The following is a 12,704-nucleotide window of genomic DNA, read 5'->3' as shown; positions in this document are numbered from 1 at the left end:
AGGGTCGCGGGTTTGGGCCCGCGTCGCGCCAAACATGCTTGCCCTCCATGCCGTGGGGGCGTTATAATGTTAGTCAATCCCACTATTCGTTGGTAAAAGAGTAGCCCAAGAGTTGGCGGTGGGTGGTGATGACTAGCTGCCTTCCCTCTTGTCTTGCACTGCTAAATTAGGGACGGCTCGGTGCAGTGGGCTAACAACCTACTCACTTAAATACTTGTTGAAGAATCCGCAAGCTATTGCGGCCCTATGTTCCTAGATGGAATCTAATGGTGATAACTAACTAACTAAGAAATAGCTTAAAATATATCCTTATAGAAAAACAAAATATATGAAAAATTAGATTGCGTTTTTACTACAGGTAAGGATTTCCCAAATTAACAGTTAAATGTTTTTAATAAATTAATCACTTATCAATTATACTGAATGTTATTCAACTATTTTTTGGCAGGAAAACAAATAATAACGCATTGTGGCTTAAAGCAACATCAAATAAATTAAAAACATGCGGAACAGCAAATTACAATTATGTAGGTGTAAATATCCAACTTCTTTTTATGTATCTTGTTAAATAACTGTTAGTATTAAAACGTGCCCTGGAGAAAATGTGTCATTATTAGCCATCTTTAATTTCACATCCTTATTCCCTGATATATATCTCAAATTACAGACATTTTTTCAGGCTTTTAACTACTGAAGAGAGACAATACACAAGGTCATATCGAATAATTTTATGTTTTTTCCTGTTGCAAGTGTTAAGTGTACAGGGCTTGACCTTAGAGTTAGCAGAAAAGGAAAGTGGACCACGTGTATTTTGGTTCACTGTCATAAGAAGATACTTCAATCTTTGAGGCTGTGGGTATGCTTCAAGAGTGAAAGTCAAATCAGTTATTCGGTCAGAAAATAACGATTTTAGAGTTGAATTGTTTATTTGGAATGAAGCACAGATATACAATGGGTTATTTGTGCTCTGCCCACCACGAATATCAAATCCCGATTTGTAGCGGTGTGATCCCGTATATATACCGCTGTGCTACTCGTGGGTGCAACAGTTGTTGGTAGGTGTTATTCTGTAACTAACTCCTATCTACTTTATGCTAAAGCATAAATTAACCTATTTTACGACAGTTCGGTGTGAATATGTGCGTGTTTAATCTTAACAAGGGACTCTCTGTGCTATGCCCACCATAGCTATTGTACAAACTTTATTTTGGGAAATTTCTTTATATAGCTGAAAAGGTAGAACTAATAAAGGGAAATTTAGAAATGTTAAGAAAAAATTGTTTCAGTTACGATGTCAAACATCTGTCATTTCAAAACCAATTAATTATACACGTGATTTTTACGTTCCTCTAAAATAAAAAAAAAATTACTGATTGAGAAAATATTACATAGCGTCTAAACTAGCTTCGCCTTGATATTTGATAACGAATTTGCTAGACCACATAATTGATTTCAAAATACAATAACAGCAACTTTGACGTGAAGTAAATACTGACATTTTATAACTACATTGTTTGAACCTTTAACATGATACCATCACCAGTTAAAATTGTTGTGATTCTATTTTGAAATTAACGGTTACTTTGCTTTCTTTGGGATTATGTCATGATAATTGCCAGGATAAGGTTGTTTCCCCTATAATTAATTAATCTGAAAATAACAAATAATCCTTTCATCTTTGGTTAGATTTGAACCAATGAAATATATTTAAAAAATTGATGCTTACTGAAGGGTCCTCTGATGTGTTTTGTTTCAAGGGTAGATAAAAACAAAATGAAGAGTAACAAGTATTTTTATTTCTTGTTTTTCAGGTTCATGTGTCATGCTATGTCGCATGTTACAGAGTACATAATTATTCTGATGATTCATGGCATGTGCACGTTTTACTAATGTTACGGCAATACAGATTGCAATGTTAAGTCTCACTTATATGACATCATTGTTTTTTATTAATTTCGCGCAAAGCTACACGAGGGCTATCTGCGCTAGCCGTTTCTAATTTAGCAGTGTAAGACTAGAGGAAAGGCAGCTAGTCATCATCACCCACTGCCAACTCTTGGGCTACTCTCTTACCAACGAATAGTGGGATTTACCGTCACATTATAACGCCCTTACGGCTGGAAAGGCGAGCATGTTTGGTGCGACGGGAATTCAAACCCGTGACCCACAGATTACGATTCGAACGCCTTAACCCGCCTGGCTGTCCGACAAAAACTGAACTAACCGACCACGCGTGTATTCGGAAAGAGATAGGGCATTTCTGTTGGTATCCTCTAAGGTAGGGTGACTGAAATGTGGTTTAATACGTCATGTGAAGAAATAAATTAATGTACAGATTGATATTTTTCTTTTACATTAACGTGGATGAAGAAGTTAAAACATTGAATTGCTGTTATGTCAAGTGGATGATAGTAACAAACATAAAAACACGAATTCGTTGTTAAAAGACGTTACACTGACATGTATAATATGCAAACTCCATACAATTTAAACATTGCTATGAAATGAATATTAAATTAATAATCATAGATCATCCAAAAGTGATGTCTAAACTACTGTATTTTTCATATCTGAAAAAAGACGTTTTTTTGAAACAGATCTTTACTGAATTTAAACTTTAAAATTAATTTGTTCTAATATCTTCTACTAGTATGGGCCAGCAGTGGATAATATTTAGTGTGTATGGTTGCGCTTTTCTTATGTCTAAAATTCGATCCACAATGCAGCTAAATACAGTCCGTAATTTTCGTTTTGTCCCGCGTGATACGAATGACAGTCAGTTCCGGCACTACGAGTTCGATACAGTATCTTACTGCAGTGGGTGCTTCCAAGTGGTCGGTCAGTTTAAAATTAGGAAGGATAAGATGATTCTGACCTGTCATTGTTTGAAAAATTATGAGGTCACAATTTTTAACTAGACAATAGTTGTGTTAAAATGTACGAAATTTTGAAACAAAAAACACCGACTGGAAGTTCAAGTTAAACTTTCTCCAGACATTTAGTCTCATTAGTTGCTCTTTGAGATAACTAGTGCGTCGAAAAAGACCATGTTAATAATACTGAGGCCACTTTGTGGATCATATAATGAGTATTGAGTAAATAACTATTTGATGACTGACCACTAAGAAATCATCGTTATTTCACCAGGTGAAGTATAGCTAAACAGTCAGTACAACTTCCACTTGTATGAGAAAAATATACAAAAGGCATGCAACATTCTCCACAAAGCCACTTGTACTGACAGCTAGCCACCTGCTAGTACAGCGGTATGTCTCCGGATTTACAACGCTAAAATCAGGGGTTCGATCCCCCTCGGTGGGCTGAGCAGATAGCCCTTTGTGGCTTTGCTATAAGAAAAACACACACAACACTGACAGCTTTTGTGTTTAACATTCGTCTAAACTGTAACCAGGAGAAACGATTATGTGCATACATGTATGGTCAAAAAATGTATGTTTCTAAGATGATCCTAAGAAACGATAAGGCCAGTCAGACCATGGCCTGAACAAAATTGTTACAGTTACAATTTATGTATTACAACTTGTTTCTTGTAATGTAATAGTTTGCGTTCAGTATATGCAATATACTATGTAAATCCTCGTAGTTACGAGTCGTGATACACAAAGTTAGTCTGGTTGTCAGTACTTCTTTTTTTTTTCTTCAGAAGCACGTGGAAATTCTCAGCCTTCTCAATAAATAATGTGATTTTCTCGAGCTGTGCGGATTTTGCCGTCTTTTCTCTTTGTTTGGTCTGTAGACATGTTCCCTGCTGAAGGTCTCTTTGATGGCACTTTTGGCAGATCATATAAAGACCTGAAGTCGCTTCTTGAGTTACTTTTTCGACGAAGTCGATCCTTTGCACAAGTCACTGGAATAAAAGCAATAATTACGAATAATGAATACGTCATAGTACATTTACAACCTCCACGGCAAAAAGGATGAGGGTGTTTGGTGTGACGAGAGTTCAAATCTGCGTCCCATAGACTTTGACTGGAGGATCCTGACAACCAGTAAAGCTAAGAGTAAGAATTTACTTTAAAATACGTACGTTTTGGGTATGATCATCTCTGGAGGAGCTAACTGTTCTTGTACGTCAGAAAAGACGTTAGCTTTTTGACTTTGGATGCTTGAGTTACTGATTGCTCTCGGAAGAAATGAGGTTTCCTGAGAAAGGCAAGGTCTTATGGTTTCAGCAACATCATATTGAATTGTTCCCACGTGCTCGATCTTGTCTGATAGTATTATGCCTGAAGAAGAAATATTATAAAGATGTTTTCTTTATAAACGTGCCTTCTGAGAAGTTCCCTAACCAATATATTTACAAATATTTCATTTTGTACACACACAAGCAAATTTATCTATATATATGTATACAGGATGTGAAATGAACAATTACATTTTGGTTTCGGGGGAACCCTACATTCACTAACTCACTACTGCATTTTATTACAACTTTGTCCCTGCAAAAACGATATAGAAACTGAATTGAGCAACTTAAAGAATATGGTACTGTCTAGAAGTTTAGTCTAAACGTTATAGGTGGTGTTTTTATTGAAGTTCAGAACCTTACAAAATACTATATTGCCCCGAGCTTCTACCGACATTTCGTTTCAAACCAGAAATATCTCATGAATTCATTAACTTCTTTAATAATTTTAGCACTCTGGCATTAAATCTTCCAGTAAAATAAAGACCTTGTTATCTAACCCTAAATAACTCCTGTTAAATGAACAATACAAGACATATATATGTATATAGTCTCCCATGCGATTGTATTAATAAATATATTGGACATATTATTTTTAAATAATAGATAAAAATGATACTAAAGTCATATAAGTAGAGATTATACTTAACTCATGACTAATCTAAATCTAATTTAAATTAAATGCAGATATCCTTTCCAACATGTCACCAATTTGTAACAAATATTCTCTCCTACACTATTCTGAAACTAAAAAAAACAAAAGAAAAGATATTGTTTAGAAACTATAGAGATAATAAAATCAAACGATCCTTTACTTAGCCGTGATAATTAATGGCCATAGCAACATCAACCATATTTGGTTACGTTTATTCGCCTACCATAGATTTGGCTAGCCTTGACTTTTATCTATAACCCTACTGAAAACATTTATTTTACAATAAATTATTGTGTTTTTGTTTATGTACTTATATATAAACCATGTACTGTTGAGTTAAAGACCATACTTGAAGAAGACAGGCCAATATTTTGTGGAAACATGTAGATCACTTCATTGTATGTATAAATCGTTGTTTGCCAATTTGTCGTAATATCGGCCTAATGTGCTTCTTTACATAAGTATCAAAGGGAATGTGTACTACTGCCTTATGTTCCATGTTTAATTATTATTTTATTTTATTTGTTTAATATCAGCAAAATATTTTATCTTATATTTCAATCGACGAATAAGATAAAGCAAATTTTTGTTAATGTTAAAGGAAATATACAATTAAAACAAAAAGTTGAAATTTATAAATTTGAATGTTGACATCGAAGAAATTATAAGGTACAGACAAAAGAGTTCTAAAATATCGTTTAACAGGACATCATGTATGAAGAAAAATAAAAATATTTATTTCTAAGAATATGTCAAGACTTCTAATACTTTTTGTTTTATCTGAGATAAACTTATTTTTCGCGCTACGATAATGTTTATAAATATTAAAGTGTAAAACCTCAGCATGGTGTCACATCCCCTAATATGGTGTTCAGCCTTGGCTAATCATTAGAAGCACACGATTGTGGTTTTAAATGCGAATGTTATTTGAGATGTGCATGTAATAAAAGAGTCATGCAAATTAGTTGTCTTATGATTTTTACTTTTCTTTCATCCAACTTTACCCGATAGTGATTCTTGTAAATTGGTTATGAACTAAGTCTGCGGAATTTATTGGATGTAATGTAACATTCAATTTTTGTCTTATTTTATCTGTGTGTAGTCTATTCCAGTTAACTGATTATTTTGTATTCCATTAGAATGTAGTGATAAGTCATGTTCACTTAAAATATAGTCAAAACGATTCTGGTTTGGTTTCAACTCTTCAAAAGAAACGTATCTGCTAGATTACGACAAGTCCCAGAGCAAGATTTTCTTTTCTCTTCAATATATTTTTGGGCTTTTAGAAATGTGTTTTGCTCTCTACATTTTGATCCTTTTTAATTATATTTGATTTGTTAAGAAGGTAGTAAAATGTACCGAACTTAAGACGTGTTAGTTTTTAAGGCCTAAGACACTTTGATGGTCTTGGATAACTCTGGCTTGAAATATTGGGCTCATATGGTCTGTCTTTGATTTGATAAGAAAAGAGTTCAGGATATGTATTGACTAATTCTGTATCATTAACTGATTAGTCGATTTTATCATATTAATATTCTGAATGCATATTGTCGAACACTAAGTTTAGTTGTAGAAAGTGGAAGTTTATGCGTTGAAAGTTATGTATTGATACAAAATGTTTTCTTTGCCAATTTCTTTTCTCCGTTTTTGGATAGAAATTGTTTGTGAAACATTTCTGTGTTGTTTTGGTGAAGTTTTAATTCTATACTTTGGTTGCTTGTGTTCAAGTACTTCAATTGGTGTAAATTAGTGAAGAGGGGAGAAAGAGGAAATTTTTTCCTCGAGTCTACAGATAAAATAAATATTCTGACTAAAACCTAATAGTTTTAACAATAGACAACAGAAAAATAGAGATATTTTACCTTTTTCTTTGGAGCTATTATTGGCATGTTCAAGGTTTTTGGAATAGTTGGAGGTCATTGGTTTTGTGGTATTCTAGTGAAACAAATATATATATAAAACCAGAACGTTGTTTGTTTGAATTTAAGCCAAAGCTACACAATGGGCTCTTTGCGCTTTGCCCATCACGGGTATTGAAACTAGGTTTCCAACGTTGTAAATCCGCAGATATGCCGCTTCTTTTATTAATTTCTTCTACCATTTTCGTAACTTCAAACGTCACTGTTCAGAAAATAGTTTTACTGATAACCTTTCACAGAAAAACCTACAAATATTGCTTTTCAACAACATATGAATAATTTAAATTAAATACGTATGATTTTCAAAGATACAAACATATAATAAAAGTCCATGTATAAATTTAGTACATTACAAATGTTCCAAACTAACTAAAATTAGTCATTATACTTTCTTTTTTAAATATTATTCTCATCATTCTATTCCTCATAATTTTTATAGAAATGGAACTTAGTTATTTTATAGCTTCGTAGTTTTACTTACTTTTTGTTTTCTGTAATTGTCAGTAAATTTTTTCACGGTTTCACAGTTACAACTGGTTTCACACAACCACATTTTTCTGTACTTTTACTACAAGATCATTAAAATTGTGCCAAAAATTTGCAAATATGTTTTTCAAAAAATAATCTTTTCTGATTTATATTACGTTCTCAAAAAGGGGAAACATGAAAATGTAGTTTTTTTTAGAGCTCTAAATATTTTCAAAACACGCTCAGAAACTGTTTACTGGTATATAGTATAATATCTTAATCCATCTGGCTAGCCCTAAAAGAGCTATATTTCATGTTTTCCTCTTCTGGGAATCTAATATAAAAGATGAAAGATCATTTTTCGAATTTTTTTTTTCCGCAAGCAATGTGGTACAGCAGTATGTCTTACAATGTTAAATACCTGGTTTCAATATCTGTAGTGAGTAAAGCAGAGAGAGCCACTTGTGTATCTTTATGCTAACCTTGTGAAACTAAATCACTGAATTAAAGTTTTGGTATTAGTTTAAATCGCCAGTAGTAAGAGGCCATAAGAAACTGGATGTGTAAAGATAGTAGAAGTTGTAAAATTGTGAAAACAGTTAATAAGACTCATATATAGAAGAAAAAGTAAGTAAAAGTATGAAATTATAGAATAAATAAATTTTATTTATATTATAATTATAAGGAAAAATCATTAAAATAACATCTTATTATGAAAACGAAAGTATACTGATTAATTATATTTATTTTTTAACATTTTAATATACTTTGTTTCTACATAGACTGTATCGTATTGTTACTTATGTATTTATTTTAGATTATTTATATTTAGTTGAAAACCAGCACATGTGTGTTGTTATATAGATTCACGGTAAAACTATTTCCCGAATAGTGACCGTTAATGTCGAAATACCGGTAGAATAAATTAGTAAAAGAAGTCAGACGATCTGGTGTTTTATTAGATATATTAGTATTTCTTTTAAAACAATATTTAAAAATAATTAAAATCTTTAGGTAGGAGAAGAAACACTGGTTATTAAGTAACCCAAATACATTAATATTAATTTTACGAATACATTAAACTTATTTCATTTTAAAGAATCAGGTGTGTATGTTTTATATTTTCTCATAGTAAAATTCAATGTAAATATTAATCTGTCTTTGATATAAATATATAATGTTTTGTCCTTTTTAGAATTTAAGGAGGCATCAATGAATATCAAAATAAAGAACAGCACTTATTAATGTTAAATTATTTTCATTGCTAATAAGATTTGTCAAAATTAATTTATGTTAAACTTAAATTTAAAGCTAACACATTAATCATCGGATCCATCAGAACTTATAATACAGAACTGACATAATAGAAACCTTAGCTACCATCCTGAACATGAGTTAAAGTTGATATATCTGAGACTAGAAAACAAATTTATATGCAAAAACGGCTCGTTTGGGTTGAGAAAATATTTTACATAGAAGAGCGTACAACGTTTCGACCTTCCTTGGTCATCGTCAGGTTCACAAAGAAAGAGGTAACTGACCGGAAGCTGACCACATGTTTGAAAGGGGTTGTGTAACTGTGTGTCGAAATGTAGAGGGCGGTATTAGATGTTTGAATATATAATTTTATTTATTTATTGTATTAATATAGGTATAAAGGCGTCCCTTTATATTGGTTTATTTTGGGTTTAAGTTGTTGTATAAGTAAGGCTTCTTTGATTTTGCGTTTGTTTATGTTTGTTTCTTTATTTAGTATTTGAGTGTTTTCTATGGTTATGTTGTGTTTATTTGACTTGCAGTGTTCGAAAACGTGTGAAGGTGACTTTTCATGTTCTTTGAATCTGGTTTCCATTTTTCTACTTGTTTCTCCAATATAGAAGTCGTGGCAGTTATCACATTGTATTTTATAAATAATGTTGGTGTGGTGTTTGTCAGTGTAGTTTTTACATAGTATAGACCTCAGTTTTGTGCCGGGTTTTTGAATAAATTTGGTATTAACTGGAATGTCATATTTTGTTACTAATTTTTGCCAAATGTTGGTTATTTGTTTGCTGATGTCAGGAATATATGGTATACAGCAGTATATGGTTTCGTGGTTTTTTGATTCGTGAGCTGTATTTACTGTAGTTGGTTGATTTTGCTTTCTGTCTAGGTGTGTGCGTATAATGTTTTCTACGGTTTGTGGAGGAAACTTATTGATGTTGATGAAGTATTGTTTTATTTTGTCTAATTCATCGTTAATTTTATCTGGTGAGCATAGTTTTATGGCTGTGTTTATTTGGTTTCTTAGTATGTTGAGTTTTTGTTTTGTTTGATGTGCTGAGTCCCAAGGAATGTATAGTCCAGTATGGGTGATTTTTCGGTGGATTTCTGTTTTGAATTGTGTGTCAGTTCTTGTAATTTTGAGGTTAAGAAATGATATTTGATTGCTTTCTTCCTGTTCACATGTGAAGTTAATGTTGTGATGTATAGAGTTAATGTGATTGAAAAATTAAGTATGTGTTCTGTAGATTTGAATCCCGCAACCGTGTCATCTACATATCTGTACCAGTATAGTGGTGGATGTAATGCTGTGTTAATTGCTTGTGTTTCAACTTGTGTCATAAAAATATTGGCTAGAACTGGTGATACTGGGTTGCCCATGCTTAGGCCATTTGTTTGTATATAGTTTTGGTTGTTGAACATGAAGTTTGTCTTTATCGTGGTGAATTCTATGAGGGTTGCTAACTGGTTACTGGGAATTTCTATAGTTGGGTTAGGGTCTCGGATATAGAGTTCTAAGGCTATCTTGCAGGCTTCAGTGGTTGGAACTTCTGTAAAGAGGGATATAACATCGAAACTGGCCATTAAGGCTTTATGATTAAGTTGATTTAGATTAGACTTGAAATTAAAAGAGTCTTTGATGAATGAGCTGGCTGATGTTACATATTTGGAGAATGCCCATGCTATGTATTTACCAAGATTGTAATTAAACGATTCATATGTGGACATTATTGGTCGTAATGGACAATCTGGTTTATGAGGTTTGGGGATGCCGTATATTTGCGGTGTGCGTGAGTCGGTTTTACGTAGGTAGGAATAAAGTGTTTGTGAAATTGTGTTGGCTTTTTCATTTGTAGTAGTAATTTGTTCAGTTGTGTCTCGTGTGTCTTTGTTGGATTTGTGTTTATTTGTTTAAATTTGTTCGTGTCTGATAGGATGTTATTCATTTTTTGGATGTATTCATTCGTGTTCATTATGACTATAGCGTTCACTGAGAAAACAAATTTGTCTTCTTTACTTATTACTAAAATATAATAGATATGTACTTTGATGAACTAATTCTTTAAAGGCACAGTGTGAAATTTGAAATTCCTTCAAAAGAATGGCTTAACATTCGATCACAATAGTTTTAAGATTGTGTATTCAAATTTGAATATAAATTAAATATGTACAAACATATACTTCAAGTGTAAGTGCAATAAGTATAAAGTACGTGTTTTTTTGGGATTCACTCTACAGTTGATCTATATTTTATGTGTCAGTAGATTTACTGTTTAATTAGGTGTGTATCCAGAATATTATTATGTTTCTCCAATAAGTTATCCAGCGTGGCTTAACAGTTAGAATGGGTCCATAGCTCGAATTCCGTTACTGTGAATTTACTCTTTAGACTTTCGGATTGTGAGTGCGTTATAAGAGTGACGGTGAAATCCCAAAATTCGATCATCATAGTTCAAGCGTTTGTGGCGAGTGGTGTTGGCCAGCTACCTTCTCTGTAGTCTACCAATTCAAAATTAAGGACGAATGGCATAACAGTTCTTGTTTTCCTTTTATTTTTGTTGTTGTTGAATTTTGTACAAAGCTAGGGTTATACCGCTATCCGCCTCTAACTGTAATATTCCAAAACTAGAAATGGGTTACTCTTGACTAACGGATAGTGAAATGATCGTTACAGTATAATGGCCACAAGGCAGTAACAAAAATCATATTCGATAGAAGGATTCGACCTCGTGAATGTAGCTCACTAATCACCAGGATACGCCAGACCAACTGTTGTTCAGAGTTGTACGAAAACAAATAACATCATTCACAAAATACGAAAGAATGCAATATCCGTTTTACAGAAAATAACAATTTTTCTTCCAAACAAAGTGTCTCTCCCAGTACCCCAGTGGTATATCTGAAGCTTTATAAAGTTCAAACTGAGTTTCGTTACCGGTGGTGGAGGCAGCATGGATCGCCAATTGTGTAATGTAGCCTTATGCTTCACAACAAATAAACAAAAGTAAAACTACATTTCTGTGTTTATTGCATAATTTTGAAACATAAATATTGCTTAACAGCACCTTAAACTAAATGATTGTTAACACTCACGTCATACATTTCTGAAACATCTATTGTTATTGTGTCTTTTGAAGTTGTTTCTACAATTTCCTCGGGCTTTACGTTAGAATATTCAGATTGTGGATATCCTACCTGATGCTGGTTTCTTTCTCTCTGCTTCCAGATTATAATACTAAAAGAAAAAGAAGTAATTTTGCTAAATCTGTTTGTAGTTATAGGTATACCTTTATATTAAAGGTAAGATGAGACCACGACATATAGGGGCATATTTACTGTAATATGTTAATCGTTAACTTCATTATAATATAACTGGTATATTAGTACACCAGCTAACTGACATGTTTTGTGATAGCATTCTTATTCGCTTTAATCAACATAACAAATTTTCGTTATTCGAAGACAACTTTAACCTGTTGACTGTTAAGTATTTCAGCTGCTACTATACAACTCTAATGCTTCTTCAATTTGTAACATTTTTTCGTGACGACATTTTGGATCGAAAGTGAAACAATTTGTAAGTAGGTCAAATGAATGTATGGTGTTAACATCTAGCGTTAAAGTTAGGTATTAATAAGAACGAATTCACTCGTCCGTGGCACTGTGTTACCGATCGGCTTGGACGAGTTATCTCGTTTATGACGCTGAACAGGTTAAATTAGATCCTAGTTTCAGGTAAGTGGAAAGGAAATAAATACGAAAATATCAATTCTATATTAAATGATTTAACTATCAATTTATTAAATCTTATCAGTACTGGTAAATAACAGTTTAATCTACATTATTTTGTCTAGTGTAGGTACTAATTAAATATTCGACTTTAATTGCTAATTCTATAACTCTTGAGTCGTAAATCGTTTACATATTAGAAATATTTAATTTGTATAAAAATCGTAAGTATCATTGTAAATTTTCAATATACGAAATCATTTTAAATCATGATAGTAAACGTTAGATGTATTGAAGTATTTCTAAACTATTACTCCTTCCAACCAATTAACTGTAAACTTCAAGATTAATAACACTACAATTAGGAGTTCGATCCCATTGGATGGCTCTGTATCTACATCTGTTGTAACTGTAAAAATAAACAAATCTAATCAACAGAAACATTATACTTACCATAATAAAA

The 12,704-nt window shown here is 32.5% G+C and overlaps 1 long non-coding RNA gene across 1 annotated transcript; it reads right to left on the bottom strand.

Moving 5' to 3' along the window:
- Positions 1 to 3,891: 3,891 nt before the first annotated feature.
- On the bottom strand, positions 3,892 to 11,742 carry LOC143223824 (uncharacterized). Its single transcript, XR_013013154.1, has 3 exons — positions 11,708 to 11,742; positions 6,725 to 6,797; positions 3,892 to 4,247 (listed from the first exon to the last, which is right to left on the bottom strand). It is a non-coding gene; the product is annotated as an uncharacterized LOC143223824 (long non-coding RNA).
- Positions 11,743 to 12,704: the final 962 nt, after the last annotated feature.

This window comes from Tachypleus tridentatus, chromosome 8 (assembly GCF_004210375.1).
Source record: "Tachypleus tridentatus isolate NWPU-2018 chromosome 8, ASM421037v1, whole genome shotgun sequence".
Lineage (NCBI taxonomy): Eukaryota > Metazoa > Arthropoda > Merostomata > Xiphosura > Limulidae > Tachypleus > Tachypleus tridentatus.
Note: the sequence above shows the minus strand (reverse complement) of the source record. Positions and strands in the feature narration are given on the sequence as shown.